Genomic DNA, 26560 nt, shown 5'->3' with positions numbered 1-26560 from the left:
TCTCTATATCAGTCTTAATTTACTGCAGCACCAACCTTCTGGGCTCACCGTCCCTCTGGGTACCGGTTCCACCCAGTGAGGCTGTGCCCTCCATAAACTGGCCCGTGGTTTTCTATAACTCGGTCTACATAGGGGAGCATATGCATGAGCCAAGATAAACCTCATATGGATTCTGCTGGATTTTTTTTAAAGTGTTTGATAGTAATTTTCCACTGTCCATACATTAAATTCCAAGCTAAAATTATATATTAAATTGAGAGTAGATTCTTAGACACCAAAAAGGTAAAATGATCAATAAAATGAGGTCAGGAGTTTGAGACCAGCCTGACCAACATGGTGAAACCCCATCTCTACTAAAAAAATACAAAAATTAGACAGGTGTGGTGGCAGGTGCCTGTAATCCCAGCTACTTGGGAGGTGAGGCAGGAGAATCACTTGAACACAGGAGGTGGAGGTTGCAGTGAGCCAAGATCATGCCATTGCGCTCCAGCCTGGGCAACAAGAACAAAACTCTATCTCAAAAAAAAAAAAAAAAGAAAAAGACATGTCACTGTACATTTTTGTGTATATTTAGGCTCCTGCTTTAGTTTCATTTTTCTGAAAACCAATGTTGTCTAAACATCCCTTTTCTTAGCCACACTATGCAACCAAGATCCAGGGTTCCAAGTGAACCCTTTTCTTCCCTCGGCCATGCAGCCTACATACCAAAGGGGCGTGGGACACACTTGGCTGGTTTCTGACAGCACGCATGAAACAGAAAAGGGAAATTTTCCAAGACAATTGACAAAAATCAAGACACAGATTTTTTTTCTCAGAGTTATCCTGCAGAAACTTTGAAAGGCTTGATATATTTGCTGAACTTTGGAATGCTCATTGAGTTTAAAATCACTATTGTATCAGTGTTGCTCAGCCTAAAACTAGCTAGGGTGCTGAGGAGGAAATAGTCTGGATAGTCACATAATAATACGGACTACTCTGGCCAGTCTAGAGTCCTGCGTGAAAGATAATAGCGGAAATAATTTCCTCAAGACACCAGAAGCTTCAGACGATTGCTTTTTACTGCAGGCTTTTTTTTTCACCTTGTCGATGCCATTCCAATTATTTTGTTGGTGCCTGGAAGGAAATTAGTTAAGTGACATTCAAGTGTCCAAGCTTCTCCTTGGCACCTCGGACCTCGTCTGCCTCTAGCCAGAGCCCACACACAAGGAGGCTCCCACGTGGCGTCTCGGCAGGGGATTTGCCAGAGCAGCCCTGGAGAAAGGAGATGGGGCTGCCTGGGACAGAGCAAAGCCACAGGGCAGGTCCCTGCTGCATCTTAAAGCTCGAGGCCTGACCCTGAGCCCACAGTGTTTCCCGGGAGCTCCAGGGGTGCTCATAGCCGACTTGAAATTCTAAGGAGACGCTTCCCCACACCAGGACTAGGCTGCTTGGTTTCTGTGGACAGTTTAACAAAACACCACAACACGATGAAGATGATCCTAGATGGGCAACTCCCTTTGGTTTACGGAAACGTCCCTCCACCGACAGAGGATGTGCAATTGTGAACCTCCTTGCCTGGGCCGTCTGCTCCAAAGTCAAGTCTCCCCAGACATCTCAGCAAAGGATGTGGAATGACCTTCATCGGCTTTTAAATGTACTGCAAGGGGCTTATTCTTTAAAGCTTCTAAACATTGTGATCTGTGAACAAATATGCAGATCTCTGTCCGCCATTTTCCCCATGCACCCTGGCGTCTGCTCTTCCTGCCTAAACTTTGCAGTGCTTTCGGGCCCACAGCGCATGGCCTCAACGCACATGGCTGCCACTTGCCCTGCAGGCTTCTACTGTGAGCCCTGGAGGGCCAGCCACCGCACACCCTAAGAAGCACGCAGAGCCCAGGCCAGGCAGGGCGCTCAGTCCAGAGGAGTGGGGCCTACCCCAGGAGGTGCAACGCTGGCCCATAGCACAGGAGTGAAGAATGGGGAGGCAAAAACCACCCAGCCACCAATACAGAACCCAGACAAAAGAGAGCACAGACTCCTGTCCGTGTGTCAGGCAAACGGTGCAAACTCCATACCTGCCAGTTTTGATGTGATTTTAGGAATATCACTTACTCCACTGTGTTCGTTCACGTGTAAAATAGGAATGATAATAAAATCCATCCTTCAACAACCCTTCATCGTTCTTATGAGTCAGTAAGACAATTAATGCAAGGCAATTAGCAGAGTGCCTCAGAAATTGCTCATCGATCACTTCCCAACCCTCTGGGCTACACTTCCTGATCATCTACCCTGACCAACTTCCTGACTGTCTAGTCTATACTTCCTGACCAGCTGTTCTATACTTTCTGACAGTCTGTTCTGCACTTCCTGACTATCTAGTTTACATATCCTGGCCATCTGGTCTACACTTCTTGACTGTCTTGATCTACACTTCCTGCCCATCTAGTCAACACTTCCTGCCCATCTAGTCAACACTTCCTGCCCATCTAGTCAACACTTCCTGGCCATCTGGTCTACACTTCCTGCCCATCTAGTCAACACTTCCTGCCCATCTAGTCAACACTTCCTGGCCATCTGATCTACACTTCCTGGCCATCTAGTCAACACTTCCTGCCCATCTAGTCAACATTTCCTGCCCATCTAGTCAACACTTCCTGGCCATCTGGTCTACACTTCCTGGCCATCTGGTCTACACTTCCTGCCCATCTAGTCAACACTTCCTGGCCATCTGGTCTACACTTCCTGCCCATCTAGTCAACACTTCCTGCCCATCTAGTCAACACTTCCTGGCCATCTGGTCTACACTTCCTGCCCATCTAGTCAACACTTCCTGGCCATCTGGTCTACACTTCCTGGCCATCTGGTCTACACTTCCTGCCCATCTATTACATCCCACACTTTCTGGCCATCTGATCTATGCTTCCTGACTATCTGGTCTACACTGCAGGCCACCATCCACACAGTTTCTCAAACACTTCTGCAGTAACAACTCCTAAGCCGGGGGGTCTGATGTGTCCACATGGAATGTTTCTGGGGGACCCATGCTGCACCCACCTCCCTTCTCAGCTGTGGATGGTCGTGCCCCAGGCCGACACCTTTTCTTTCCCACATCAGCAAGCCCGGCGCTACCAACGTGAAAAGTTGGCTGCCCTAATGGGGTTTCACCACGTGACTTACTAGTGGGGATCTGGCTGTCATGGAAACTGAGTGAGTTCATGGGCCCCATTCTCTGGAGTGGAGCACCTGGCTGACTGCCATCCTCCCAGACCCCACAAGGGTGGTGATGGAGCCAGGTGCATGGTACAGACCTGCGTGCATCAGCGCAGCCTGGGTGAGAAACTCCAGGGCCCCTGCCTGTGCAGCCCCACAAGGGCCTTTCCTGGATCCCAGCCAGTTACCTGCTCTAGCTCTCCACCCGGCCCATCCACAGGGAGGCTGTGAATCAACAGAGAGAAAGAGACCCACAGGGGCCGGCCAATGGCCAGGTGCTCACTCCTCTGGGCCTCCTGTGCTGACTTTGAACCCCAGAGTAGGTTAGAGGAGGAACCAGCTGCAACCGAAGTGCAATAGAATGATTGGCGTCCCCTCAACAAACACCCACAGGCACACTCACCCCAGCTGGGCCTTCATTTAGTTTCATCTCTCAACTTTTGGCAGCATGAGTTGCCCAATAATTCATTTATTCAAAAATATCTTCTATTTGCCAAATCCTGTCTTACATGCAAATGTACATGTGTACATATCTGTGTGTGTGTGAATAAGTGTTTATGAATATGAACCGCATATGTTCATGTGATTCACAGACCAGTCCATCTAAGAACCTGCAGGAGGGAAATAAGACAGGCAATCACAAGAAGTAATGTCTACTTAGATCTTCAAGGATGGCACAGTGATGTCATGTGTACTGCTTGTTAAGCACCATGGCAGGTCTTGAGTTTGGTCCTACTGTTATTTCCCATTTATGGAGTGGGAAACTGAGGTCTAGAGATACTCACTCAGTAGGCTGTGATCACACGGCTGGTGAGTGGTAGAACCAGCCTCATATCCAGGCTCTATAACATGACTACCCTAGGAGTTCCATCAATTCTCAGAGAAGAGAGACACTACTGCTTTAGGGGCAATAAATAGGGCTGCATGGAAGAGGTGGCATTTGAGAAAGTGATAATTTTTCACATAAGATGATAATTTTATTTTGACTCTATGATCAACAGAATCAAATAACTTTTCTAATTTAGTTTTAGCCTTAATGTAAATTAAATTATTATTTTTAATTTTAATAAAAAGCTAATCTGCTATATTATGGCAGTTTTCTTATTTGCATAGAATTGACTTGATGAAATGACTAAGAAATAGCCAATCAAATTATCATTTCATGACACATACTCAAACAAAAAAGTGATTTAAGTCTTAATTAGAGAGAGTCACCCTATTCCCAAATATTTCTTACCATGCTGAAGAGGTGTTGTGTTTATCTAGTTGTCTGTCATCGACTGCCAACTCATGTATCAATCATCCATTCATCCATCCACTCATCAACTCATCTGTCATCCATTCATCCACCATCTATTCATCCACTCATCTATCCATCTCTCCATATACCCATTCTTATATCCATCCATCCATCCATGATCCACCCATCCATCCCACCATCCATCCATCCATTCACCATTTATCTGCTCATTCTATCATTATATACCCACCCAGCCTTCCAGCATCTAACCACTCATGTACCTTTGTACCCATCTATCTGCCCATCCATCCGCCCATCCACCCATCCATCCACCATCTGTTCACCCACCCATCTATCCATATACCCATCCTTATATCCATCCACCATACATCCACCCATCTACCCATCATCCCTCTGCCCATCCATTCACCATCCGTCCATTGGTCCACCATCCATCCACCCACCCATGATCCACCCAAACATTCCCCGATCCATCCATCCATCTATCATCCATCTATCCATTCATCCATCCACCTTCTATCATCCTGTCCATTCACCATATAGCCACCCACCCATCCGCCATCCATCCATCCACCTATCTATCCATTCATTCACCATTCCTTTATCCATCTCTCTAACCATCCATGAGCCACTCATCCAGCCCCCAACATCCACCTAGCCAGCTGTCTCTCCATCCATCCTTCTGTCCATCTGTGTTGGGGTGATCAGACCCAACACCAGGTCATGGGGGTGACAAAGTCCAGCAGAGTCAAAGGATTGAGAAAAAGACAGTTCGAGAAGTAAAGGTGGGACCAGGGGGCCATCGTGATCATGGAGGCTGCAAAGGCCCCGAGCTCTGGGAGCACATGCTATTTATTGGTAATCCAACAAAGAAACAGGTGATGAGAATGTGGAGGTCGAGAGGGCATGTTGCATTAAGCACATGATTTACAGCTGTGATGGTTTAGCATATGTTCCGCTACTTGAGATAATGGACAGCAGGTTCTTTTAACTCAAGATACAATTGATCCTGGGAGAGCAAGGAGCAAGTAGCCAGCAAATCTAGACACATTCCAGAGCCATGAGCACTGGATTCTATCCAAGCCACGAGGGATGTTATGCCCTGGGCTTAGATTATGGTACGTCAGGGTAGCCTCCCACCCTTTAGCACAGAGCTTGGTGTTCCAAAGGCCAGAAGGGGTTTTAGACCCTGGACCCCGGACATGTTCTAAGACTCTTTTACATTATGTCAGACATGCAAGCCCTGCCTCAGCTTCTCCCAACACTCAGCTTTTCCCAATAATCTGCCCATCAGCTAAGTGCTCACTGTATTCCCCCTATCAAGGAAACAAAGCTGGGTAGGGGGTAGGTTGAGCAATTCCAGGACAGTGAGGGTAGCTGGCTGGAGGCCATGGCTGTGCAGGGCAGCCCCCTGAGCCAGGCTGTTGAGGAAAGGAGTATCGGGGAGGCTTCCAGGGAGTGGGACCTGAACAGCGTCTGAAGAACAAATAGAGTCCCTGATGTGGGTCTGGCACCCAGCGAGCACACATTGTTTTTTGGGCTTCACTGAGGGGACATCACCGTGAGACCTGCAACTGCAAGACAAGGATTTCTTTACCTGCTTGACTGAACTCATCCCCAATGTTCACTGGGTATCGCAAAACTTTTCTATCCATCATGGCAGAATGGATGCATAATTTACAAATTGGTTTTTACTAAAGATTATTTGAGTTTTGACCAAAAAATAAAAAGGATGAATTTGTCATTGTGCCTGGGAGCATCATCAGCGCTCAGTCTGTAAGATTCTCAACGCGAGGCTGAGGTCGCTGGGCAGAACAGGAGGCCCGGCCCCAGGGGCGGGGCCTGTGTGAGAATCTTGGCTTCCCTGCCCTGGGGTTCACGGCTGCGCTTCCTGTGTCCAGATTTCTTCTCTGCAAAACAGGGCTGATAGCCGGACCCTTTCATAAGATGGTTAGACCCGAGCAGGTGCACGACACAGGCTGTGTGCACTTCAGCTGTAATTTATGGTATTCCAGTTACACAAGCCATCGCTGACACTGGCTGGGTTGCTGTTAGGACCCACATGGTTTTTGTGTGAATTCAAGACCGAGAGCTTGGGCATGATGAAATAGACTTTCCTGCTCTGAAACTCTGCCTCCATTCTGTGAGACCGGGCGCCGTTTCTATCCACAGAGCACCCCCTTCCCCATTGCTGTGTTAGTGTCCGGATTAGGGCTGGGACATTGTCTGGGGACCCCCTTCCTGCACCATCTTCCACTCATGTTCTCACTGGGACCCCTGCTGCCCTGGCTGGGCCCCCGCCCTCACCATACAACAACTGCTCAAGTGGTTCCTAGGCTATCAGCCACCTGGGTGGATTCTAACACCCATCTCCTGCCTGCAGACCATTCTAGACCATTCTAGAGTGTGCACTGCTGGGCTCTGCCAAGCTCCTGTGGCTCCTCTGCTGAGAAGCAGCCATGCCCAAATCCCCATGGAGCCCACAGCCCGAAGGCCCCTCCACCCTCCCGCCAGCCCTGAGGCAGTGGGCAAGACCCCTCTCCATTAGGGTGGGCAGCTGGAGACAGGCAGGGAAATGAACCGAGGAAGAGGAACCTACGTTAAAGTCACAAAAACATTGCACGTGGATTTCCTTACTTGATATTCAAGACAATTCTATGAGGTAGCTGCTATTTTTATAGTAAAGAGGAGAAAATTGAGACGTCGAGAAGCAACGTAGCTTCCCACAGGTGGTGGGGGAGGATGAGCCCCGAAAGCCGTGCCCCCACACCCACCTGCCCTGCCCAGGTCTGAGCAGGGATGCGCCCGGCAACCACAAATTGACTCCTTACATGGTCCATTACCCTCAGAAGCCTTCTGTTTTTCCTGAGTTGATTACCTGAAATGCCGTCCGACCCATCCTCTGGCAGATACGAGGATTATTTTGTGCTTTATGCGTTGTCTCAAAGGAAATATTTTCTGCTGTTTTGGACTTTTTTGAATGTATGGATATAATTGCTTTAAAATAAAATAGAGAGCTATTTTAAAAGCAAAAATAATAATAATAATAAAGTCACAACCTCACATAGCTAAAGCCCGGGCTTCATTTAAACATGGATTTATAAATTTTTTAAGTTATTTGTTCAAAAAAAAACACATCTTTTAATCAACTGTTCAGTAAAGACTTCAAGGTGATACAGTAAACAGACAAAAGAAGTCCAGCTCTTTAAGAGGGTTTGCAACTTCCTTTTAAAGACCCGAGTGTTTCCTGGGAACTGAGCTGTCCTCTAACCATCCCCGAGGTCTCCGGGCTCGCAGGATGCAGCACGCTCCGAACCCGTCCAGCACCGTCCCGAGCCTCAGCTCAGCGGAGAAAAGGGCCCTTGACAAGGCACAGACATCTTGAGGGCATCCTTCCCCAACGCGTGCCCTGGAGTCTGAGAATTTCTCAGAAGACAAGCACACTCCTCAAATTCCTGATAACTTGACCACGGCAAGAAGGGAATGAACACATCAGGCCTCTCTGCTCCTCTCAGCCTGATGCGTCCTTTCTAAGTCCACTCTGAGTAAAGGTTGTTTTAAATAGCAGTTTTCAGGTCTTTATGTATAGAAATCTACACTGCTAGCTGAAAGCAATGTCTTTCAAATTTTGGTTGAAAATGCAGAGAAACAAAATAGCTTTTGCTACAGAACTGTGTGTATTTATCAAGCACTTAGGGGCACTTGCTGTAGGCCAGGCACTTGCGTCTAAGACCTTTGTAAATGGCGCCTCAGGAAGTACCCACAGCAGCCATGCACGGAAGATTCGATCCGCTTCTTGCCGGCGGAGCTCACACCCGACACACTGTGGGGCCTCTGTGGTGTTGCTGCAATGTGTCTACTCAGCACCGACCGCCCATCCCCGGCACCCACTCAGGACCACATCTGGGGTGCCTGTCACTTTAGTGAAGCTAACCTGGCCCAGGGATACAGTCAGAAAGTCACCCGAGGAGGAAAAAGCTTCAAATTCCCACTTTGGGTTCACAGAATCTTGGGTCCAGCAGTAACTTGGGTAAGAGTTAGGAGAACATTGCTTCTGGAAGCCCAGGTTTCTCTTGAACCTCCCACTGGTGGCCTGGAGAGGACGTGGTGCTGTAGGCTGCTCCCACCCTGGGCTGGTGGGGACGGGTGGGCTAACGATGGAGCCTCCGATGCACTTGAAGGAGCAGCACAGTGTCCCCCCGAAGCCAGGGTTCCCCGCAGCCTCATGGATGCACCTGTGCCTCAGCCTCCATGCAGCCTGGAGCAGACAAGTGCAGAAGGCCTGAACCAGGCCCCTGAGATTCTCCAGGCCCACAGAGGCTGGGGACAGATCTCACCTACCCACCAGGCCCAGGAGAGACAAGGAAGCTAAGGCCGTGTCTGGATGGCCGTGCCCTGGTCCCAAAGGCTGCAGAGAGCAGAGCAGGATGCAGTTTCCCTGCAGGCGCCTCGAGGGAGGAGCGCAGACACCGGCACAGCCTGGAGCAGACCAAGGACAGGGCTTCCTGCTCTGCACCAAAGTCCGGGATCTGAGACTCAGCCCCTCGCCTCCAGGAGGCCAGGGTGCAGCTCAGGAGAGGGAGAGGCCGTAACTGACTGGACTCCCCTCCATCCAGGCAGCTGAAACAGCTGCCAAGTGATCAGGTGGCACTCTCAGACGTCTCAAGGCAGAAGCTCAGTGGAAGAAGGTTCGCCTGTTTACGCAGGTAAAATTGCACCGACGATTCCTGCTCGTCCCTGTGGTGAATCAAAGCACAGACTGGCTGACCCTGAAAGTGAAGGATGACAGGGGTTCTTCAAACAGGAAAACCACCACAGCTGCCGCGGCAGACACCGAGGAGAGGCGGTCGGACCAGATGCTACACCATCAACTGTTATTTAGACTCCAGTGATCTCCTAACTTCGTAATATTTCCAGAGCAGCAGCCATTTTCTGCTGAATAGGAGTAGGCCTTTAGATTTAATTGACATCTCTGTTGTCTGCCTGCCTAGAGAAGGGAATACATCACTCCTTGTTTTATTATTTTGCTCTCAGGAAATGAGATTACATTATCTCAGCCTGAGAAGTCCTCTGGCCCAAACCTTTCCATCCCTGATACTGTGCTCATGGCAGCAGCGAGGAGAATCCTTCCCAACGACCACGGCCGGGCCTCGGCACCACCGAGAATCCATCGCCACAGCGATGGCCAAGCCACACGCCCCACACAGATGGGGTTCAGGTGGCCACAGAGATGAAACATCTGAAAAGAGAAAAATTCTCTGTTTAGCTGCAGGTCGAGTCAAGGTTGCAGAATGCACTGACGAAAGGCGGAGCCCGCTGTCAGGCAGGGCGGGGCGAGGAAGGGGGGAGCCGGCTGTCAGGCAGGGTGGGGCGAGGAAGGGGGGAGCCCGCTGTCAGGCAGGGCGGGGCCAGGAAGGTGGGAGCCCGCTGTCAGGCAGGGCAGGGCGAGGAAGGCAGAGATACCTGCCCCGGGCTGGATGCAGTGGCTCCATGGGCCAAGCAGGCTGCAGGGGTGTGTCTGGTGTGAACAGAGCATGTCCAAGGGTCCAGAGTAGACTGAGACATGGGCATCAGCCTAAGGAGTGAGCAGGAGCTAATTAGGTCTCCCCAGAGTGCAGCACAGCCAGCCCAGCCTCCTCTGCAATCGCTGACTGCAATACAACACCACAGAGCCAGCAGCTCCAGGGGTGGAACACAACCCGGCCAGCCCAGCTGCAGGGACAGTGGGTAAAGAGCCGCGGCCACCCTCATCCTCTGAGCCTGCAGCAGGCATTGGGTCCCAGGCAGACAGAGCAAGACCCAGGCCACTCCCTGTGTGCTTGTGCAGACACAATTCCCAGCTACAAGTGTGCAGCCATGGTCTCTTCTCAGTCCACAGAGGCTCAGAGACAAGTTAAATCGAGAGCCCAGTGAACACAGGATTCACACAGGCTCACCAAGACACACAACAGCCGAGCCTCCCTAGTTACCAACAAGGACAGGTCAAAGCCATAGGGTGACTTTCTGGTTTCCGATGGTTTTAAAATTGCACTCACAGCTGGCAAGGGTTGAGTGAGATGGGTATATTCATGCTGGACGGGTGGCCCTGGGACTCGGTGTGACTCTAAAAATAATTTGATTTTGGAAATCGAGAGCCCTGACATTCTTGACTCCCTTTTGCTCAGCTATTGCATCTCTAAGAGTGTAAACTGAAAGATCCTCATAGATGTGGTGCAAGACTCATGTGTAAAGATGTTCAGTGCAGCATTATTAATAATACATATGCATATCACATGTGAGCACATATCTACACAATATCTAAAAACACTGATGCTCCCTGTATATCCAGCAATCTGGGAATGGTCGACCATGCCGTGAGACATATTTTCATTGGAACGTGTTATATAGACATTTTAACTCATGTTTTAAAGAATATTTTAGATAATAAAAATGTTCACAATGTAATATTAAATGGGAAAGGGGATTGCCAAACCATATAAAGCATGATCTTAGCTTCATTAAGAAGGATGCATGCATGCATATTTACAAATTAAATCCAATTTCTATGCGTCTAATATCTTGCCTCTCAAGCTAAGACAGTATAAAATATTCTGCAAAATAATTAACAGTGTGAGCCCTTGGAAGTGGGGTGTGAGACAATGCAATTTCCTTTTTAAATATTGTATATTTTTATATTTTCTATAATACTGAGATAATTCATTTTAGAGTCAAAGAAAGCATTGGCCTCCAGCCTCCTCACTTCTCTCTTCTGCTGGAAGGGTTTGGGTCTGTCTGCCCAGTTCCCCCCACAGAACAGTCATGCAGAGGGGAACGAGGGCCTGGAGATGGAGGCTGGGCGAGAGCAGCCCCCAGGACATGCTCGGGAGAATCTGCCATCCTGGAGGCGGGGGAGGGCACCACCTTGGGAAGCAGGTTGAGTGCTCTCAAAACACTGTCACTCATCTGATGCCAGGATCTTGAATTCTCAGAAGCCCCAGGGAGATCATCTCTGCCAGTGCTGGGCTAGCACTATGCCCCAAGGAAGGGCAGCCGGGACTCCTGGGCTGAGGCGTAATCCAACAGAATGCAGGCTGAGGCCCCAGGAAGGAATGACTCCCTGCCCCCTACCGTCAACTTCCCCAAGCCTCTGAGTCTCTCTCAACCTGAAACCATTTTTTAAGGGCAGCATAGCCCTGCAGAGAAAAAGGCCAGTGGGTCACCAATGGGATCACCACCAGGGGTTAAGCCAGAGACCCCCACCCCGGCCGTTGTACCCTCTTCAGGAGTAGCTGTGGCTCAGAAGGACACCGGAGATGTCGGACCCGGGACCCCTTCCAATGGCACTTGTAGAAGACAGAGGACAGCACAGGAGCTGCAGGTGACTGCAGGTCATCGTCCTGCTTCCCAGGAGTCAGTGGTGCTGCCCAGCTATTCCTGTCCTGTCCCAGGAACAGCAAATCAATGTGGGGTCTGTTCGGTCTGTGCCAGTCCTGCCACTGTGTTAGGGAACCAGGGAGCCATCAGAGGCTACTCAGTGGACTTTGTAAGCACCTGCATAAAATAACACATTTGATTTAATGTCAGGTCGTAAAAATAAGTGGGCTTCATGGATGCCTGCTTTATGCAGTCGCACAGCCAAAGGAGGAGACGCATCCCCCAGGGCCCAGATCACTAGCGTCCTCCGACCATCCCAAGGAGGGCTGCTTCTGGTGTGGGGGGCATAAGCTCCTCCTCTTGTCCTGCAAGCTGTCCCACTCCCCCCATTCATCATCTGTGAAGTAGGAAAGCCGGCAATCCTCGTCCAGTTCTGGGACGTGCAGGAATCAGGGCCCCAGCTGCAGGGCCAGTGGGTTGAAAGTGGGGGAAAGGGCGTTGGTGCCATCGAATCCGTGGGCAGCCCCAGATCCACCCTGGCACTCACCCTCACAGCAGTCACAAGGGGGCCAGTGCTCCCCCGCCAAAGCCTTCTTTATTTTAGACAACCTGGGAAAAGGGAACATCCCTAGCCAACAGGCCCAAAATTAAATTTGGAGTTCCACCAAAGTTTGAAAGACCCATCAACCCATAGGAGGGAAAGTCAAGGCCAAGTTTATTTCTAGCGACCAGTGGCCCCCAGGTAGGGAAGCCACAGAGATGAAGAAGAAGAAAGGAGACACTTTAGGAGATGATCCTCTGTGGGTTTCAGTGACCCCTCCAGCCTGCCACGAGGTCCCTCAGGCCACTCTCTCCTTCCCGGGTACTGAGCCCACGCGACTTCAGGGCTGGATGGAAAGCAGGTACCATGGCAAGGTGATCACGGATAGCAAGTGTCCTGAGGGTGAGGTGAGTACTTCAGCTCCCTACCTGAGCCCCTGGGGAGGGCCCACACACAGAAGGAAGCAGGCCCTGGGCTAACCAGTCCTGCAAGGAGAGCAGCCGGGTGAGGACCAGGGTGACATCTCAATCCACAGATCCTTCAGCAAGCTCATCACAGTGAAAATCCACACTGTGGCCGGAGATTTTAAAAAGAACAACACATAGCCCAAGTCTACAGGTGAAGGGTTGAATAAACATGTGTATCTAGGCGAACGGTTTAATAAATGGGTGTATCTTCACGAAGGATTTAATAAATGGGTATATCTAGGGGGAGGGTTTAATAAACGGGTGTATCTAGGGGAAGGATTTAATAAACGGGTGTATCTTGGAGAAAGGTTTAATCGTATCTAGGGGAAGGATTTAATAAACGGGTGTATCTTGGAGAAAGGTTTAATCGTATCTAGGGGAAGGGTTTAATAAATGGGTGTATCTAGGGGAATGGTTTAATAAATGAGTGTATCTTGGTGAAGCATTTAATAAATGGATGTATCTAGGGGAAGGATTTAATAAACGGGTGTATCTTGGCAAAGGGTTTAATATATGGGTGTATCTAGGGGAAGGGTTTAAGAAACAGGTGTATCTTGGCAAAGGGTTTAATAAACAGGTGTATCTTGGCAAAGGGTTTAATAAATGGGTGTATCTAGGGGAAAGGTTTAATAAATGGGTGTATCTAGGGGAAGGGTTTAATAAATGGGTGTATCTTGGCAAAGGGTTTAATATACGGGTGTATCTAGGAGAAGGGTTTAAGAAACAGGTGTATCTTGGAGAAGGGTTTAATAAAAGGGGGTATCTAGGGTAAGGGTTTAATAAACGGGTGTATCGTGGTGAAGGGTTTAATAAATGGGTATATCTTGGCGGAGGGTTTAACAAACAGGTGTATCTTGGAGAAGGACTTAATAAACAGGTGCATCTTGGCGAAGGGTTTAATAAACAGGTGTATCTAGGGGGTTTAATAAACGGGTGTATCTTGGTGCACAGCTTCTTAGAGGCGTCAACATATGTTGTGAAGATATGGGTGGATTCTGGTACATTTCCCAAGAAACACCTTAAATTTTTTTTTTTTTTTTTTTTTAAGACTGAATCTCACTCTCTTCCAGGCTGGAGTGCAGTGGCACGATCTCTGCTCACTGCAACCTCTGCCTCCCAGGTTCAAGTGTTTCTCCTGCCTCAGCCTCCTGAGTAGCTGGGATTACAGGCACCTACTATCACCTCTGGCTCATTTTTGTATTTTTAGTAGAGACAGCATTTTGCCACGTTGGCCAGGCTGGTCCCGAACTCCTGACCACATTGAATCTTGAACCCTTATTTCTGGAGATTTCTCATTCTGTGAAGGCGCTAGAGTCAGCCTGAGTTTCAGCAAATTGAAGCTCAAGATCGGAAGGAGAGTAATTGTAGGTAGCTCAGAAGACCCCACGAGCAGTGGTTGAGGGAACATATCTAAATCAATGCTTCACGCATTTTTGGAACACAGTCAGGATGTGGTAAATGTGAATTCTCCTTAACTCTGAGCCTCTTACTGCATCTGGCACAGGAGCAACATGCAGAATGGGGGCCTGGGCAGCGTTACCTCTGCCCCGTTACCTCTGTGGTTTGTCAGCTGGGCCCCGCATAACCCCACAGGCTCTGGGAGCCCTCAGAGCTGGGAGCAGTTTCTGAGGACACAACGGTCCTCCATGCAGGCACCGGGAATTGTACATAGGAGGCTTCGACCTGAGATTTAATTTGCACATAAAGGGACACAGGGTCCTGCTGCTTCAACAAGCTGCGTGTTCTTAAACAATCTAACGAAAAGAACCAATGTAGAAAGCATGAGCTCCCGGGGAATTCACCCATGTCTCGCTGGGATGGGAAAGATGGTCCTAATATATTCTGTTCCAGCTCCCTTTTGGAGAGTTCAAAACAGTTGCCCATCACTTGCCCTCATGGGTCTGTCCAGGGTCCTTTGGGTCCACGAATGTCACTGCTGGCTGGTCAAGTGGAAGGAACTTGCCCCGAAGCTGACGAGCTCACAGGTCTCTGAGCAGCTTTAAGAGACTCACCAGGCACCAGAGCGGAGAGGTTTTGCTGAAGTTGGATTCAGCTCAGCTCAGTGCCTGGCACAAGTGGTCGCTTTTCTACCTGCAGAGCCCCACATGGTTGTCACTGAGAAAATCGAGTGACACAATGACACATTTTTTTTCAGGGCACAGGCGGGAGGAGTGGAGCCCGCGCCAGTTCTTGTGCCCTCATCACCACGCAGCGTCTCCCTGGCATCTGCTGGATGGCAGCCGGCAAATGGGCAGCATCTCTGCAGAGTTATTTGCCCTGGGCACTGAGGGGCACCTCAGCACCTGCCAAGGGGAGATGCTTAGCCCCATCAGGCCCCCAATGGTGGGGCCTGCGAGACCAGCCTGGGCATCTCCCGAGGTCCCCCATGAGCCGCTCCATGCCCTTCCCTGGGTCCTGCTCGCCTCCTGGCCAAGCATAGAGAGCTCCTGGCAGCAGCTTCTCCTGCTTCTGAGCCAAAACGCTTGTTTTAACTAAGTAAGCAGCTTGGCCTCTAGAGCTCATCTTTAGGAAAGCACCGAGGTAGCAGGAGCCCTGCGCTGGGAGCTGTTTCATCCTCGTTGGCCTAGAGCTTTCCAGCTGTGGGGAGATAGAAGCCCCTGCACCACAGGAAGCCCCTGACCCTGGCTTGCTGAGAGTGGATGGGGGGTGGCTGGTGACCCTGGGGTGCAATGTCGCTCCCCACAACTACTGGCCTGGTTGATATTCACAGGACAGCACCCTGCAGACACACCCAGATGACACAGGTGTGTTCTGGCAGCCTCTAATCAGGGAGGCAGGAGCAGAGAAGTCTAGGGAGTGGGGACAGTAGGAGCACTGCAATGGTGAATGAAAGCAGATTTAGGGGCAACAGGAGACCAGGAGGGACATGTCTCCAATACTGCATTGCATGAGAAAGCCTGTGGGTTACAGAGGAACTTGTCCTTGCTGCAGGTCAAGTGGGTCCCAGGCTGCAGCTCTGAGAATGACAGCTCGGGAGTCTGCAGATCAGCTACGCCCAGGGCCACGGTGCCCTCCCTCAGAGTGGGCAGCTGCCGGGCCCCTCACATGGAGTGCAAGCTCTGAGCTTGTCGAAGTGGCTTCCCTGTCAGCTCACCCAGAGCTGCTGCCTAAGTTGGTTCATTCTGGCACGAATAAGGCAGGAATGAACAAGAATGGCTCTTACTGACAAAAGTAGCAAAAGCCCTTAAAAAACATGTATATAATTTCAAGCACAGCCCACACCTGACCAGCACCAGGCTTAGCCTTGCTCCTGTGTCTGGGGTGTGAGTGACGACCCAGATGGGGCCCCTGCAATGACTGAAAGACACGTCGTGATTGCCCCTTTACACATGGGGGACTCCGAGCCCAGAGAAGACGCTTGAGGTATTTGGTCACAAGGAGTGTACAGATCAGGACCTCTTTGGTTGCACGTGTGAGAAGGCAAAATCTTGCCTCGTGGGACTGAAAAGTTGAGCAGCGGCTGGGGTCAGGGTCCAGTGGAGGCAGCAGCTGGCCTTTCTCCATCCCCACCTCCGGCTGCTTCCACGAGAGCTGCACACGGTGCCTGCAGGACCCAGCAGAGCTCCAGGCGCACGAGCGCACCTGCCCCAGCAGGAAGACTGACTTCCACCGCTCTGAGCTGAGTCCTGTGCCCGTCACGGAACAAACACCAGGGAGGAGGGTGGCATCTGGGCGTGGGGCAGGAGCCAGCCAGTTCCACTTGGAAGGTCCTGGCCTGAGCTTCATGCTCTGCTGGCACCATCTTGAAATTCTTAGTGATTTTCAAACATTTCTGTTTTACACTGGACACTGCAAATTCTGGAGTCCCTTTTTGCCAGGAGAGTAGGTTTATGCTGATCAGGTTAATCGGAGCCCCCGTTGGAGCTGAGGGGTCAGCCTCATCCACTCAGGAAGCTGCGGGGCAGGAGGGGTGGCCCCAGGGAGGAGGCTTCCTCTGACCAGAAGGAGATGGGAGCTGATGGCTGGGAAGGCAGGATGACTCTCCACTGAAGTGGGGCAGCCTCTGACTCGATGACAGTGTGCGCCATTGGCTGAGCCCCTCCATCAGCCGTCTTTGATTGATTCACATATTTGAGAATTCACAGTTTGATGTAAATGACATACTGCACTAGCGCGCATTTCCAGGCTGTGTCTATGCTAACCACACACCAATTCCACACAGCATTTTTTCTCAGTGAAACTCCCTCTGTTCTATTCTCCCCTGACTCCACCAGGCAAAGCAGAGTGGGCACGTGGCAGGCTCCCCACGTGTGTGTGCAGAATAGCTGTTGATGAGCAAATCGCTCAGGAGTAGATTTTAGAACACGCCCTACCCCTGGCCAGATGGGCACATGCACGCATAAACACTGACTTTGGACCAGAGCAGAATGAGGCAGCCTTCCTTCCCTACCCCTCATCCTGGAGCTTAGCACAGGCTAAATGAGGTCTGTCCGCTGCTTCGCTTAGGAAGTGTCTGCAGGGCAGTTCCCAAGACATTAGCCAGGCCTCGTGACACCCCAGATGTCAGCACTTCTCCAGTGTGTCTCGTGGAACAGAAGTTCCGTGAGATGCTCGTGAAAATCGAGTTCCCAGGTCACGAGAGAGGCTGCGTGTTTACTCCATTTTGGAGATTTTCAAATTGTATCAGCACAATGTGCATTACAAGCCCCGGGAAGCCCTTCCATAAAGAAATCCACTTAATTCTGTAGAACTCAGCCCTCCACAAGTACACGCTCATGAGAATGCTCTGGGCACTAGCACCTCTGTGTGTTTGGCAGAACACACTTTGGGAACTGCTCCCCAGGCCTCACTGCAGTTTTCTTTTTTTTTTTTTTTTTTTTTATTATACTTTTAAGTTTTAGGGTACATGTGCACAATGTGCAGGTTAGTTACATATGTATACATGTGCCATGTTGGTGTGCTGCACCCAGTAACTCATCATTTACATTAGGTATATCTCCTAATGCTATCCCTCTCCCCTCCTCCCACCCCACAACAGTCCCCAGAGTGTGATGTTCCCCTTCCTGTATCCATGTGTTCTCATTGTTCAATTCCCACCTATGAGTGAGAATATGCGGTGTTTGGTTTTTTGTTCTTGCGATAGTTTACTGAGAATGATGATTTCCAATTTCATCCATGTCCCTACAAAGGACATGAACTCATCCTTTTTTATGGCTGCATAGTATTCCATGGTGTATATGTGCCACATTTTCTTAATCCAGTCTATCATTGTTGGACATTTGGGTTGGTTCCAAGTCTTTGCTATTGTGAATAGTGGTGCAATAAACATACGTGTGCATGTGTCTTTATAGCAGCATGATTTATAGTCCTTTGGGCATATACCCAGTAATGGGATGGTTGGGTCAAATGGTATTTCTAGTTCTAGAACCCTGAGGAATCGCCACACTGACTTCCACAATGGTTGAACTAGTTTACAGTCCCACCAACAGTGTAAAAGTATTCCTATTTCTCCACATTCTCTCCAGCACCTGTTGTTTCCTGACTTTTTAATGATTGCCATTCTAACTGGTGTGAGATGGTATCTCATTGTGGTTTTGATTTGCATTTCTCTGATGGCCAGTGATGATGAGCATTTTTTCATGGGTTTTTTGGCTGCATAAATATCTTCTTTTGAGAAGTGTTTGTTCATGTCCTTTGCCCATTTTTTGATGTTTTTTTTTTCTTGTAAATTTGTTTGAGTTCATTGTAGATTCTGGATATTAGCCCTTTGTCAGATGAGTAGGTTGTGAAAATTTTCTCCCATTTTGTAGGTTGCCTGTTCACTCTGATGGTGGTTTCTTTTGCTGTGCAGAAGCTCTTTAGTTTAATTAGATCCCATTTGTCAATTTTGGCTTTTGTTGCCATTGCTTTCGGTGTTTTACACATGAAGTCCTTGCCTATGCCTATGTCCTGAATGGTAATGCCTAGGTTTTCTTCTAGGGTTTTTATGGTTTTAGGTCTAACGTTTAAGTCTTTAATCCATCTTGAATTAATTTTTGTATAAGGTGTAAGGAAGGGATCCAGTTTCAGCTTTCTACATATGGCTAGCCAGTTTTCCCAGCACCATTTATTAAATAGGGAATCCTTTCCCCATTGCTTGTTTTTGTCAGGTTTGTCAAAGATCAGATAGTTGTAGATATGCGGCATTATTTCTGAGGGCTCTGTTCTGTTCCATTGATCTATATCTCTGTTTTGGTACCAGTACCATGCTGTTTTGGTTACTGTAGCCTTGTAGTATAGTTTGAAGTCAGGTAACGTGATGCCTCCAGCTTTGTTCTTTTGGCTTAGGATTGACTTGGCCATGCGGGCTCTTTTGTGGTTCCATATGAACTTTAAAGTAGTTTTTTCCAATTCTGTGAAGAAAGTCATTGGTAGCTTGATGGGGATGGCATTGAATCTATAAATTACATTGGGCAGTATGGCCATTTTCACAATATTGATTCTTCCTACCCATGAGCATGGAATGTTCTTCCATTTGTTTGTATCCTCTCTTATTTCATTGTGCAGTGGTTTGTAGTTCTCCTTGAAGAGGTCCTTCACATCCCTTGTAAGTTGGATTCCTAGGTATTTTATTCTCTTTGAAGCAATTGTGAATGGGAGTTCACTCATGATTTGGCTCTCTGTTTGTCTGTTATTGGTGTATAAGAATGCTTGTGATTTTTGTACATTGATTTTGTATCCTGAGACTTTGCTAAAGACAAGCAAGAAACTCTGCCTGCTCAGTGGCTCATTCCCCTCTAGAGAGGGTGAGGTTCGCAGAAAAACAGGGACTCTGCAGAACAGAGCCTGGACCCCACTCCCAAACCGCCGTGAAGCTGCCGCTCTTCGGTAGAAGTGGGGACACAGGATACACAGTGTAGCCTCCTTGCTGGCGCCATTTAAAATTCACCGCCATCTTCACAGCACGTAAGCTCCCATTGGATCCATGGGGATCCAAGTGTCAGAGGATTCCAAGGCTGCATCTGGCCTTTGTGGGAAGGGAGCTGGGACCATCACCGGAGGCCCCGAACAGCGCTGGCACCTGCCCTCCACAGTCAGTCCTGGAACCGGGGGTACCCGTGTGCTGTGAAACCCAAGAAGCCAGCTGTCTTCTCTGACAGGGAGAGGACCCAGGCTTCCCGCAGCATGACTGAAAGCCGGGGTGTTGCAAAACCCCGGTCCCCGCAGGGCTCTGTGCCGCTTACCATCATCGCTCCTCCTTCCCATGGGTCATGCCTTTTGGGAAAGTCACGACCAGACCACACACACCGGGCCCTGTCCCCCACCCGGCTGCCTCCACGGTGGGTCCCTCAGCTGCTCTGGAGGCTCCTTCTCATCCAGGAGGTGGGGAGGGTGACGCTGGCCCTGACAGTGTCTGTGGCTGCTGGGACACACAATGGGAGGCATGAAATCGTGGGAGTGCCCACCCAGGCTGGGACCCTGGCGAGGGGTCCTGGGACTCTCTGATACTGTGCTTGCTCTTTCCAATTTTCCAATCATGGTCAGGGGCCCCAGCGGTTAAGGTTCCAATGGAGGAGGTGATGATTCTCACGCCTTCTTCACTCCTGCCTTGAGGTTGTTCCTGGCCCTCCCTGACTCAGCCCTCGCTGAGGCCTTAGCTGCAAAACAGCTGCTTCCTAGAGCATTCAGCTGTCCCAAGGATCCGACTCCAAAACCATAAGCCCTCCCACTCAGGCAAATTAAAAACATCCACATGCCACACCTTTTTACAAACCGTGTGGAATGCAGAAGAAAAGCACGAAAAGGAGGCTCACAGTGATGAGGTGCAGAGGGGAGAGGTGCCATCTCGTCCCTGGCACCAGCCCCTCAGTGCCATGGAGCACTGCATTGTCCCCACCCAGAGGAGGAGCACGGGGCTGGCAGTAGCTCAGGGTGCTTTACCGCATGGTGTCTTCAGGCCTGGCATCGGGTGGGAAAACACTCCTGAAACTAAATTAACCAGTTTTAGATCTAATTTTACCAGGCTGGAGTGGGCTGCGGATTGATTTTCAGGGCATCTAATAGAGAGCACTGTGGCTGCCTTTCTCCCAGAAAATCTGTCTCCATGTGCTGCCGTGACTTGCTTTGCTGGTCGCTGGGAGCAGTGAGAGGCCAGCGATTCACCGCGATGTGTCTCGCTCTGTGCACTCCAGGCATTTGTGACACGGAGTCCAGGCCCTGAGGTGTGTTTGCTAAATGTGCCTTTTATGGTAAAACTGCTGCCCAGACTCGGACTTGGGGAGGCCCAGGGCTCAGCCCTGTGGTGGAAGTGGCCTGGGGGAGCCCACGCTGCTCTGCCGGCCCACGCAGGAGAGACAGAAGCAGGACAGCTGCAGGTGCTGGCTCCCTGTGGCAGGCAGAGCCCTGGAGCCTGTCCCCTCCCTGCCTACACTCCCTTATCCCCCACAGCGGTGCCTCCAACCCTGCCCACCACACACCCCATTCCACCTGCAGTTCATGCTTTCCTCTGATCTGAACCTGCTAATTCTCGCTCCTCATGTTTGTCCTCATCCCTCAAAGCCAACCTCCAAAATAAGAGACAGAAATGGAAAGTGCGACTGCACTGGCACCTCCCAAGCACAGGCCCGGATGCAGGCTGTGACATCCTAGAATGCACGGCTTCCTTGGGGCAGCCTCCCACCAGGGCCTCCTGTGTGTCCCTCAGGGCACTCTCAAGGGCAGCCCCCTGCCGGGTTTTCTTCCCTTTGTTTCATTATTATTGTTGTTATTATTACTTATAGTCCTAATGACACAGTGCAAATAAACTTCTCTGGTCAGTGGTTCCCTGGCACACTCAATGACAAGCTGGTGCATCCTTCAAATAATATTACAAAAACCCTGAACGTAGGAAAGACCACATTTACGAATCCATCTCAGGGCGTGATCATCACATAGCAGGACGACCCCCACAGAGCATCTGTCACACTCCCCCTATTGTATCTCAGCACTCATTAGCCACTTCCCGGGAAGCTGAGAGGCAGCGGGACCCAGGCATCGGGCCGGGGACCCTGCTAGACCCTGGTAATTGACTGAACTTCAGTCGGAAAGGTGGGAAATGCTGAGTGGTAATGAAAACCAGGAGCCAAAAAAAAAAAAAAAAGATATTATTGGCCAGATTCTTTATAAATGCCATTTGACCAGTGCCTACCTCTCCCATAAAAGGGTCTCATCTGCAAATCTGGGGTGGCGTCGCCTATCACGGGCCCAAAACACCATCCCTCTTCATATCATCGCAAAGATTTCTGAGAGAGGACGAGATCTCCAGAGGTGGTTTCTTCTTGCTACCCATGAACTATAAATACCCTCCTTCAGCCTCTTAGAAAACAGCCCACACTTCAGCACAGGGGCCTGATTGCCGTTGGCCCCTGCAGGCGGCCAGGGGCAGTCAGGGTGTTTCCTCTGTGTTTGGAGATGGACGAAATAACCAGTCCCTGCAAATCTTCTCAGTTCATTTTATTTCATGTTTCCTACATCCCATGTCGTTCATTTATTCATTCAGTGAACACTTGTCGTGGCCCCGCTGATACCAAAACCTGTGCCAGGCTCTGAGGAGAGACTTCCCAGGGCTGAAGTAACTGCCACTCTTGGAAGTTGCTGGAAGGCTCTTTGGTGGTTCTCTGGCAAACCACACTACCTGTCAAGACCCCAAAGACAGAGCGGTCTGTTTTCCCCAGCGACCTCGTGCAGCCTGCGCTGCTGCTGCAGAGGGAGAAAATCTCTTCTTCCCAAATGTGAACCTGGCTTCTCACGTAAACGGGCACGCCAACCCACACAGAGCCGAGAGCTGGGTAATTTGAGGGTCAGAGGCACGGAAGTCTCTTCTCCGTCTATGCCAATACCTGAAATTCCACCGTTAAAACTTTATTTATATTGATCAATTGTTCCTTAGCCTATTACAGATTTCTCAAAGAAATGGCAAATTCACGTTTTTCGGTTGTCTTACCTCTGCACTAGAACTGGGTTCTGACAGTTTTAGGAAAAACAGAAGGTTTATCTGGAACTGGCGTTAGGGGCTCCTAGAGAGGGGTCTTCACTGGAGCTCACAGGGAGAGGGTGGGGAGGGCTTAGTGTCGGAGAGGAGGGGCCCTGAAAAACAGGAGCAAATGGGAGGACCAAGGAAGAAACCTGTCTCCCTCCCAACCATGTACACGCGAAAGGCCAGATGTCCCGAGCAGCACTCATGGTCTTTCACCCCATGTCAGAGCCCCTGCCTGTGCTGGGCAGCTTCCCGCACCCTGGACACAATTGCAGGAAGCAGGCAAAGCCCTGCCCCAGGAAGCCTGCACTCGGGAGGGGAGAGACAGACGGTGACCCAGGAAGCCTGCACTCAGGGGAGGAGAGGCAGACGGTGACCCAGGAAGCCTGCACTCAGGAGGGGAGAGGCGGACAGTGACCCAGGAAGCCGGCACTCAGGGGAGGAGAGGAGAACGGTGACCCAGGAAGCCTGCACTCAGGGGAGGAGAGGCGGACGGTGACCCAAGAAGCCTGCACTCAGGGGAGGAGAGGAGAACGGTGACCCAGGAAGCCTGCACTCAGGAGGGGAGAGGCAGACGGTGACCCAGGAAGCCTGCACTCAGGAGGGGAGAGGCGGACGGTGACCCAGGAAGCCTGCACTCAGGAGGGGAGAGGCGAGAGGTTAGCAGGCATCACAGGGACACTGGAGGCGGGGATGGCAGGGAGGAAATGGAGCAGGACAGGAGCTCAGGGCTGGAATCTTAGATCCTGGGACACAGCACGTGCCTAGCAAGTTTTTGTTGAACAAATGAATGATGGAAGGAATGAATGACAGGCTTTTCCAGCCTTTGTTCAAATAGCCCAAACTCACCAGAGACGGGCGTGAAGGACGTGTTGGCCGAGGTGTGGGCGCCCACCCGTGCAGCTGCGATGGGTCACTGAGGGCGTGGGGACAGGGATGGGAAGTTCAGTCCAGCAGCGCTCTCAGGGCTGGAGAGAGTCGCACAAGGAGAGGAGAGAGGAGGCTCAAAATAATAAAACCCATCCCATGTACCAGCCAGGAGCTCAGTGCTGAGGAAATAATTAGATTTAGACTTGCAAGCTCAGCTATTAACTCTTTGACCTGCTCTCTAAACAAATTACTTACGCGATCATTGCTCGCTTTCCAGTTAACTAGAATGTCTAATTCGTAGAAAAGGTGAGAAATGGCCCACATTTGGACCAGTGCTGAAGAAACGTGGACTCGGAGCAGACAATGTGGCTCAGTCCGGTCAGCGGAGGACAGGGCACCCTGCTAGGAGGGTTCACAACGCTGCACTTCCCATTCCAAATAAGCTCGGTAGAAAATAAAGCAAAGTGCTGGTCATGACTAGCTTCAGAAAGGCAAGCGTCAGCAAGGCCTGGGAAAGCTGGGGTTGCTGAAGGCAGCCACTATGAGACGCAGTGAGCCGGGCCTGGCCATCACAGGAGGGCAGCCCCCCACCATGCTGCACTCCCTATCCTTGTCTCATTGATTCCCGCAGCTCCCCAGGACACAGATGGGGATGGTCTGCGTCGCAGGGATGAGGACAACAGCTGTAGGGAGGTCCAGCACTCGGAAGAATCTCACAGCCCCTGCACTGGAACCTGGAGCCACCGAAGGAGGCAGCCTGGGCCCTCAGGGAGCAGACGCCCCGCTGGGGAGAAGTGCCTGGTGGCCCATCACCGCCCCCTGGGCTCCCAGTAACAGCAAGTGTAAGGCTGGGGTCGTCAGGGCTGGAGGAGTTAGAGGAGGGCAGGAAGGACCTTGCCATTCTTTTATCAAGGAACTGCCAGGACCTCTGGGAAGCTGAGGCCTTCATCGAGCTCCTCCCAGGACCGTCGGAGAGTCCTGGGTTGGAGACAGGAGGGAGGTAGCCAAGGTCCCTGGCTCACCCACTCACCATGGGGCTTAAAGTCTGACTTCTGCATTAGGCTTCAATTCAAGACGGTGTCATCAGCCGTCGGGCTGCAGCTCTGAGCAGTGAATTCAGAAAGAACAGATTAGGCTTGGAGAATAAAAGATCTTGGCCAGCCACGGTGGCTTACATCTGTAATCCCAACACTTTGGGAGGCTGACGTCCCAGGCAATATAGCAAGCCCTCATCTCTAGTGAATATAAAACAATAGCCAGTTGTGGTGGCACACATCTGTAGTCCCAGCTATTTGGGAGGCCGAGGAAGGATCAATTGAGCCCAGGAGTTCAAGGCTGCAGGGAGCTGTGATTGTGGCACTACACTCCAGCCTGGGGACAGAGCAAGACCTTGTCGAAAGAAAGAAAGAGAGAGAGAGAGGAAGAAGAAGAAGGAGGAGGAGGGAGGAAGAAGGAAGAAAAGAAAAAATGACCTGTGCACAGTGAGTCCTGGTGTCTGGGGTGCCCCTCTTCCTTAGCAGGGAGAGGAAGCAACTCCTCCCCTTAGACACTCCTATGAGGTCTTTGCAGAATGCAAGTCTCATCTCAGGCCCTGGCTTCAGACCCTTTGACGTTCCTGAGGCCCCAGGCAGGTTGTCAGTGATTTCATGCAGTGCAGGGAGCCCAGTGGGCCTGACTCTCTCCTCCCTGGCTCGTGACCCACCTTTGACCCCCCAGCACTGGCCACACGAGCCTCCATGAAATTCTACGAGGTCCCTGCCTCTCCCCTCCTGGGCCTTTGCACAACATCCACTCAAGAAAAGTGACTTTGGCAACCAGTTAACAAATAGATCGGTGAACATGATAAATAGGAGATTATTGCAAAGCCCAGATGAGAACCAAAGCGGCAGGAACAGGCTGTGGAGCAGAGAAACAGCAGGAGGGACCCTCTAGAGAAGCTGAGGCATTTAACAGGTGCAGTGAGGACAACAGGCAGGCAGAGGTGACCCGCGGGCCTTGAGGCTGGGCCCCGGGCGGATGGCGTTAAATGGGTCAGAGGAACGAGGACACACTGCATCTTCACAGGACATGCTTGTCCAGTTTTGAGTAGATGGATTCGGAAATCCTACAGAACAATCAGATAAGCTTCCAGTAGGAGGTGAGGAATTTGGCCTTGGAATCAGAAGCTGATTGGGGATTAGAGTATGGTTGCCTTCAGGCCACCCGCCTCCCAAAGGAGCTTCTTTCGCACGTGGGATGGCTCTGCACTTTCTCTTCTAAACCTGGGATGAGTGAGTGGGAGCAAGTGCTATTAATTATTGCACTCTAAGGCAGAGTTCACGGAGGACACCACCCTGAAAGGATGAGGATGATGTCAGGCAACTTCTGGAGACTCCACTCCCAGGAGGAGCACTCGTGTCTAGAACTTTGCAAATCTGGCTGAGCCTTGGCTAATCCTTTGGAAAGCTGTGAGTTTCTCCTTGTGAAGTGTGAACACACAGCTTTAGACTATTTTCCTAATTTAAATATACTTTCTTGCAAGGAGTCACCTTTTCCCATCAATCATTTGAGGGACCATCTGTATCTGTGCCCACCGCTCACATCTGGAAGGGCACACAGAACAATCTGGTGTGTGTCCATGTTGGCGTTTCAGCTTTTTCCAAGGTTAGCTGGAGTGTGGTGCATAAAGCGTGACCTGGGTGGTCTTTGAGACTGTGCACAGCACCACAGTCGCTGTCAAAACCCTGCCCTGTCATGGGTCCCAGTGTTGACACAGGAATGTCCCAGTGCCCTGGCTTTGAGGAAAGCTACCTGGGAAGAGAACAAAATGCCTTAGAAATTAAACCATGAGATGGGGAAGGTGGTGATGGCTAATGCGTACCAAAAAAAAAAAAAAAACTGGGAAGAATGAAGAAGACCTAGTTTTTGATAACACCACAGGATGA

General features: G+C 50.5%; 1 protein-coding gene and 1 long non-coding RNA gene across 2 annotated transcripts in view; one reads left to right on the top strand and one right to left on the bottom strand.

Moving 5' to 3' along the window:
* Positions 1-26560, top strand: part of ADARB2 (adenosine deaminase RNA specific B2 (inactive)) — a 535334-nt gene that overhangs the window by 309684 nt on the left and 199090 nt on the right. The window lies entirely within an intron of this gene.
* On the bottom strand, positions 22233-23781 carry LOC129048412 (uncharacterized). The gene is made up of 3 exons (XR_008510749.1): positions 23616-23781; positions 22734-22876; positions 22233-22629 (listed from the first exon to the last, which is right to left on the bottom strand). It is a non-coding gene; the product is annotated as an uncharacterized LOC129048412 (long non-coding RNA).

The sequence above is a fragment of the Pongo abelii genome, chromosome 8 (genome assembly GCF_028885655.2).
Source record: "Pongo abelii isolate AG06213 chromosome 8, NHGRI_mPonAbe1-v2.0_pri, whole genome shotgun sequence".
NCBI lineage: Eukaryota > Metazoa > Chordata > Mammalia > Primates > Hominidae > Pongo > Pongo abelii.
The sequence above is the reverse complement of the archived record's forward strand: the minus strand, read 5'-3'. Positions and strand labels throughout refer to the sequence as shown.